Raw genomic sequence first — 7,835 nt, forward strand, 5'->3', positions numbered from 1 at the left:
AAGGTAGACCATAACCTACTACTAGATAAAGTAGAAGAATGTGGGTTAGACAGCATCACCACCAGATGGATTCGTAACTGGCTGACCAACCGCACTCAACGTGTAGTCCTCAATGGAACTGCATCTACATGGAGGGAAGTATGCAGTAGAGTACTCCAAGGCTCTGTTTTAGGCCCAGTACGCTTCAACATCTTCATCAATGATTCGGATGAGGAAATAAATGAGGAACTCATCAAATTTGCAGATGACACCAAGTTGGCAGGAATAGCCAACACTCCAGAAGATAGGCTTAAGATACAGAAGGATCTTGAACATTGGGCACTATCTAATAAAATGAAATTCAATGGTGAAAAGAGCAAGGTTCTACATTTAGGCAAGAAAAACGAAATGCACCTTTCTGATTGACAAGCTCAGGGTCTTAGCCACTGAACCACTGCGTCCCTCGGACCCTTTTAGGTATTTTCAAAAATAGAAGAAAGGAAATAATTGAATATATGAAGTAGCCAACGTAGATAGAAATACTGGTATGTTACAAGGGAAGGACAAAACTATGGGAATCCTAATTTGATCCAGTTTTTTTTTCTAACAAGAAGATGTGGCAAGAAAGAAACATATACTGGAAAGAAAGCTGAAGGAGCAGGACAGAAATTTAGGATGGACAGAAACTTGGTCAGTTATTTAATTGAAATGTCCAGGGCCAAATGGTTACATCCTAAAGTATCATTGCCGAATTGTTACATAATATCTTCTGGAGAATAGGCAATGTGACAGATGACACAATGACAGGAAGAATAAATGTTATCTTCACATGAGAAAAAAAGAAGAAGGGGAAACTGAGGAATATAGCCAGACAGTCTTACATCACTTATCTGAGAAAAATCTAGAACAGATTCTAAAAACTTGATTGCATAAGAAACGTGGAAACAATGTGGTCATCAATGTGGTCATTGAACATTGGGCGCTATCTAATAAAATGAAATTCAATGGTGAAAAGAGTAAGGTTCTACATTTAGGCAAGAAAAACGAAATGCACAGGTACAGTATAGGTGATACCTTGCCCAATAGTAGTAACTGTGAGAGGGATCTTGGAGTCCTAGTGGACAACCATTTAAATTTGAGCCAGCAGTGTGCAGCAGCTGTCAAAAAAGCCAACACAGTTCTAGGCTGCATAAACAGAGGGATAGAATCAAGATCACGTGAGGTGTTAATGCCACTCTATAATGCTTTGGTAAGGCCACACTTGGAATACTACATTCAGTTTTGGTCGCCACGATGTAGAAAAGATGTGGAGACTCTAGAAAGAGTGCAGAGAAGAGCAACAAAGATGATTAGGGGACTGGAGGCTAAAACATATGAAGAACGGTTGCAGGAACTGGGACTGTCTAATTTAATGAGAAGAAGGACTAGGGGAGACATGATAGCAGTTTTCCAATATCTCAGGGGTTTCCACAAAGAAGAGGGAGTCAAACTATTCTCCAAGGCACCTGAGTGTAGAACAAGAAGCAATGGGTGGAAACTAATCAAGGAGAAGCAACTTAGCGCTGAGGAGAAATTTCCTGACAGTTAGAACAATTAATCAGTGGATCAACTTGCCTCCAGAAGTTGTGAATGCTCCAACACTGTAAGTTTTTAAGAAGATGTTGGATAACCATTTTTCTGAAGTGGTGTAGGGTTTCCTGCCTAGGCAGGGGGTTGGACTAAAAGACCTCCAAGGTCCCTTCCAACTCCGCTGTTGTATTATTGTATGAGTTATTTCTACATTAATAATTAGCAGCTGGTGTGCAATTTGGGGACCTCCTGGATTTAAAGCTACTGTTCAAGGAGCAGGTGGCAAGTGTAACTAGGGGAACCTTTGTTTTCTTAAGCAATTGCACCTTTCATGGATTGGGAGGCCCCACAGTCACTCATGCCTTGGTTACTTCTGTTTGGACTAACAAGGGGTTGCTCTTGAAGACTACCCAGAAGGTACAACTGGTCCAGAATGCAGTGGAACATTCAGCGTTGGGTGTCCCTAGATTTTTATAAATTACATCCTCATTGTATGTGCTGCACTAGCTCCCAGTTTTCTTCAGAGTGTAATCAAAGCTACTGATTAATACAAAGTCTAACATGGTATGTGACCTGGTATTCGATTAATTGAATCACATTTTTTCTGGTATTACCCAGATTTTCTTAGATTACTTTGCCCTGCATCACATGTATCAGAGGTGGGTTCCTATCAGTTCGGACCAGTTCGGCTGAGTTGGTAGTAACTCGGCTGGCCATGCCCCTGAACCGGTTCTATCTGCGGTACCATAGATGCCACCATCTTGGTGTTTTTTTACTACTGGGCATGCATGCCCCTGAAGCAGATCCCCGAGCGAACCAGCAGTAACAAAAGCTGGAATCCATCCCTGATGTAGTTCAAAAGCCAAATGCAGTCTCAGTTGGACTATAGCTATGCAAACCCTGAGAGATTATCAGAAAACTGTTATTAAAAATCGTATGAAACTTCTATTATTAGCAAAATGTTTTTTTTCTATCTACATAACTTTTAGAATGCCTTCTTTCTCTAGAGCAGGGGTGTCAAACTCACATTGTCACCTTGTCATCACATGACGTATCACAACTGTCCTCCCTTTCGCTATACCAGAGGTGGGCGTGGCCAGCATGTGACACATCCAGTCCACGGGCAGCAAGTTTGACACACCTGCTCTAGAGTGCCCTACCTGGGCTGCAGTGATGATCTGGATGACCATTAGATGACAACAGCATTACATAGGCCAGCCAAAGTCTTTGGTTGCCATTTGATGATCATCTAAAGTTATCATTTGCAGCTCAGATGTGCCATATACTCAAGAGAGCTTGTTTCCCCCCCCCCCAACCAAAATGTCACTTAGTGTGGAAATGGCAGCACTGGGACTAAACGTTAGATATTAAACAATTTGAAACATTCACATTTTCTTTATTAAAAAATAAATTCATTATGATTCATAGGTGTCATCAAGTTGGTATTGACTCTTAGTGATCACATGGATTGATCTTCTCCAGGATGATCTATTTCAACTTGTCCTTTTGGGTCTGCCAATAGCACACCCTTCATTGCTGTAATTGAACCCATTAACCTTTGTGGCTGTGACTTAAGTAATTATTTTTAGGCCCTTCCTGAAAGGGGCTTCTGTTTCCTTTACATCAAAGTATGGTAAATCTATTTCCTCCTGGTATTAGAATGATTCATTTGGATTTGCATGTGGAAGATCACAGTAAACCATTAGCAAGCTTATTCTATATGGAAGTTCTTGCTTTTTCATGGCTAGTGTTAATTTTCTTTTGTTGGGAATTGTTAGTTTCTGATTCCTCCTTCATTAGTGAGACCCTAAGCAAGCTAAGATTCTACATTTAGGCGAGAAAAAACAAAATGCACAGGTACAGTATATGTGGTACCTTGCTCAACAGCAGTAACTGTGAGAGGGACTTTGGAGTCCTGGTGGACAACTATTTAAATTTGAGCCAGCAGTGTGCAGCAGCTGTCAAAAAAGCCAACACAGTTCTAGGCTGCATAAACAGAGGGATAGAATCAAGATCACGTGAAGTGTTAATACCACTTTACAATGCCTTAGTAAGGCCACACTTGAATACTGCATTCAGTTTTGGTCGCCACGATGTAAAAAAGATGTGGAGACTCTAGAAAGAGCGCAGAGAAGAGCAACAAAGATGATTAGGGGACTGGAGGCTAAAACATGTGAAGAACAGTTGCAGGAACTGGGTATGTTTAGTTTAATGAAAAAAAGGACTAGGGGAGACATGAGAGGAGTGTTCCAATATCTCAGGGGTTGCCACAAAGAAGAGGCAATCAAGGTATTTTCCAAAGCACCTGAGGGTAGAATAAGAAGCAATGGGTGGAAACTAATCAAGGAGAGAAGCAACTTAGAACTAAGGAGAAATTTCCTGACAGTTAGAACAATTAATCAGTGGAACAACTTGCCTCCAGAAGTTGTGAATGCTCCAACACTGTAAGTTTTTAAGAAGATGTTGGATAGTCATTTGTCTGAAGTGGTGTAGGGTTTCCTGCCTAAGCAGGGGGTTGGATTAAAAGACCTGCTAGGTCCCTTCCAACTCTGTTATTCTATACTCTACATTAGCTGGTAAGATAATGGATAGTGTATAATACCAAGAAATTCTTCAGGCTGAAAGAAAAATTGAACCATCTATGAAGTTCAACAGATTCACACAGCTGGACCACTAAGTCAATTTCCTTTAAACTTTTGTAATAAGAATCAAAATGTATTAGTCATTCCTGCCAGCATTCTGATTTATATGAGTCCATTAGCAGCAAACTAACATTTCTTTTGGGTAAAGAAGACAAAACAGGATGTTTTGGGACAAAGGGAAGTAGAGATGCTGTGTTGAAATATCAGATAATGAGCTAGCATCTCATGACAACCTTAATTACCCTCTGTTTCTGGATAAATCTCCCCCCTCATTGACTGACGTTTTACAAATAAATGAAAATCTGTATATCTGTATTTGGACATCTCCTCTTTTGCCTTTCTGACTCAAAAGCTGACTTTCCATTATTTATAGCCATGTTTTCATTGCATGGGAATTGCTTTTCCCGTACATGTTTTTCCCCATATTTCTAAGCCAGTGATGGCTAATCTTTTTGGCACTGAGTGCCAAAAGCACGCACACACCCATAAGGCAATACGTGTGCAACCCCATAGGTGTGCCCTGACAATTCATGTGCCCACAGAGAGGCCTCTGTGTGCCACCTGTGCCACAGGTGCTATAAGGTCACTATCATGGTCCTAAGCCAAACTCTTTATGGAAGCCTACCTTTTTGTATCAGAGCCAATGGCGAGCTACCTGCTTAAATTGTATTATAGCACTTAATATTTTTGGGGGGGAGGGGGGGATTAGGCAACATGTAACAAAAGAGCTATGAAGGTTACTTTCTAATTTTATTTTCATTTTCTCAGCATTTTAAGTAACGGTGAGAAAACTCCAAATTAACAGCAAGACAACTGACAAAGTTCCTATCTGCGTGACAAGATTAAAATACTTATAATGCTTCTTAAATTAATCTGTACTGCATGGAGCACTGCTGTGGAAAACAATGTCTGAATAGGAAACATAGAGATGATGAGAACAGAAATACATAATCCTACAACAAAGGTTTAAAAGCCTATTTATGACCGTCTTTAAGCTGTCAATTTCTTATAACTAAAAATTAGCAGCAGAACATGGCTATGTTTTTAGTAAATATATTTTAGCTATTCAGCCGGATGTTGAAAACATTGCTGTATAAAATAGGAAAATCTTTCTTTATTCAGTGCATGCACTAGTGAACAAAATCTTACTAATATATAAATGAAGGATTTCACATTATTTTTCCTTAATGTTTCTTCCAGATTTGCACTATACACCCGGAATGGCTAGAAAAAATCTCTCAATGTTCGTCTGTTGCAGGAAAAATCATCACTGTTTTGTGGCATCATAAAAATGAACACAATAATTAGAATACAAGAATTTGTAGAATAATTGTGCATTTCATCAGATGACTAGAATGTTATCCTATGGAAAGAATATATACACAGATGACTGGGCAGATGGGAATAAAGAGTTAAAGGAGAAGGCCGGGAGAAGGAAAATGTAGCAATTGAGATTGAGATGATAAATTGCATTGTGTACATTCACAAAATAGTTATGACACAAAACAGTCTTGTACCGATCAACAGATTAATATATGAACCGTGATAAGAAAACTGACCTCGGGACACTCAACAGTTAGTGAATTAGTCTGTAGTTCATTCTTTAATTGATTCTAATTCAGTGAAATCTGCTACAGTGACCACGTACAGGATTAGATTAGACATGGGAGGTTCCTGAGCAGACCAGTTTCTTAAGTCATTTTCAGAGGAGGGCTGCTACGGGTTTTCTGGGTCTGGGAGTACTCATAGCTAACGTTATGGGCAGTTTGCAGAACCTCCAAATCCCACCGATGGCTGGCCCCTCCCACCCTGCTCTGCCCCTCCCTTCCCACCCCTCCCCTCCCAGGAGTCTCTACGCGGCCCATTTTGGATGCGAGGTAAGTGCAGGGCCCGCGTGGAGGCTTGAGGAGGGGGAAAAACTGGCCTCCCAGAAGCTCCGGAGGGCCTCCAGCAGGAGTGAAATTCAGCAGGTTCTGACAGGTTCTGGAGAACCAGTAGTGGAAATTTTGCGTAGTTTAGAGAACCGGCAAATAGCACCTCTGGCTGGCCCAAAGTGGGGTGGGAATGGAGATTTTGCAGTATGCTTCCCCTGCCACGCCCACCAAGCCATGCCCACAGAACCGGTAGTAAAAAACGAATTCCACCACTGGTCTCCAGAGCCTGGGAGAAGCCATTTTCACCCTCCCAGAGACGCAAGGAAAGCCTCCAAAGTCTGGGGAAGGCGAAAACACAACCATCCCTGCCATGGTGCTGGAGGCTGACTAGGCCACGCCTCCATGGTCACGCCCACCCAGCAACCGGGCAGAGAACCCATTGCTGAAATTTTTGAAGCCCACTCCTGGTCATTTTACTTTTTCTCTCCTTTCTTCTACAACCTGATCTGCTTTGACAGATCAAAGTTAATCTATCACACACTCCCAAGCATAGAAAAATGTCACCCCTGTACTAGAAGGCTCTTCTGTTGTTCACATGATACACCTGTAATCTGGCTGCCAATTCCTCCTGGTAGCCAAATACCCTAACTGTCCTGCGGTTTCCAGAAAACATTTTCTCCCACAGTTCTATCTAGAGAAGACTCGGATATGTACAGTATGTTTGAAGCCCTTTCTTTGCTGTTGAAGGAATGGCTGCCTATTTCCAATAAGCTTCAGCACGTCCTGGGAAGCTTCACTGGGTGTGAATAATGTAAGAGCAGTGATGCAAGGGAAGTTCCCCTTTCTTAGTAATGGCTTATAAACAAGCATATTGAACTGGACTGGAGAAATGACTGTTTCTGAGACATTTGAGAAAATAGAATGACTGAAGATTACATGCATCAGACTAGTAATTGCATAGAGGAACTAGTCTATGAACGTGATATAAACTTGAGGTCCTAAATATTCATGTTGATGCTTTCTTCATAGGTCTGGATCTTGCCGGTTATTTTAAATGGATACAGGTTAACAGAGTTGGAAGGGACTTTATAGATCATCTAGTCCAACCCCACACTCCCCGCTCAAGCAGATCCTGCACCATTTTTGACAGATGGCAGACCAGTTTCTTCTTGAAAACCTCCAGTGATGAAGTTTTCACAACTTCTGAAGGCAAGCTGTTCCATTGGTTGATTATTCTCACTGTCAGAAAAATTCTCTTTATTTCTAGGTTGAATCTCTCCTTGGTCAGTTTCCATCCATTATTCCTTGTCTAACCTTCAGGTGCTTTGGAAAATAGGTTGACCCCCTTCCTCTCTGTGGCAGCCCCCCAAATATTGGAACACTGTTATCATGTGTCCCCTGGTCTTTCTCTTCACTAGACTAGCCATGCCCAGTTCCTGTAATCGTTCTTCATATGTTTTAGTCTCCAGTCCCCTAATCATCCTGGTTGCTCTTCTCTGTATTTTTTCTAGAGTCTCAACCTCTTTTTAATAGTGTGATGACCAAAACTGGATGCAGTACTCTAGCTGTGGTCTTACTTGGGCTTTATAGAGTGATATTAGTACCTCCCTTGATCTTGTTTGCTTCTTGATCTTGATCAATGTTTAAATATTAGAGAAGGCCATAGCTTCAGTGATAGAGTTTAATGGTGCATCGAAAGTACCCAGTTAAGATAGCCTGCAACCAAGATCTAGTGTAGACAGACAAGATATATGAACCAATGATCTCATTC

This window comes from Thamnophis elegans, chromosome 6 (assembly GCF_009769535.1).
Source record: "Thamnophis elegans isolate rThaEle1 chromosome 6, rThaEle1.pri, whole genome shotgun sequence".
Taxonomy (NCBI): Eukaryota; Metazoa; Chordata; class Lepidosauria; order Squamata; family Colubridae; genus Thamnophis; species Thamnophis elegans.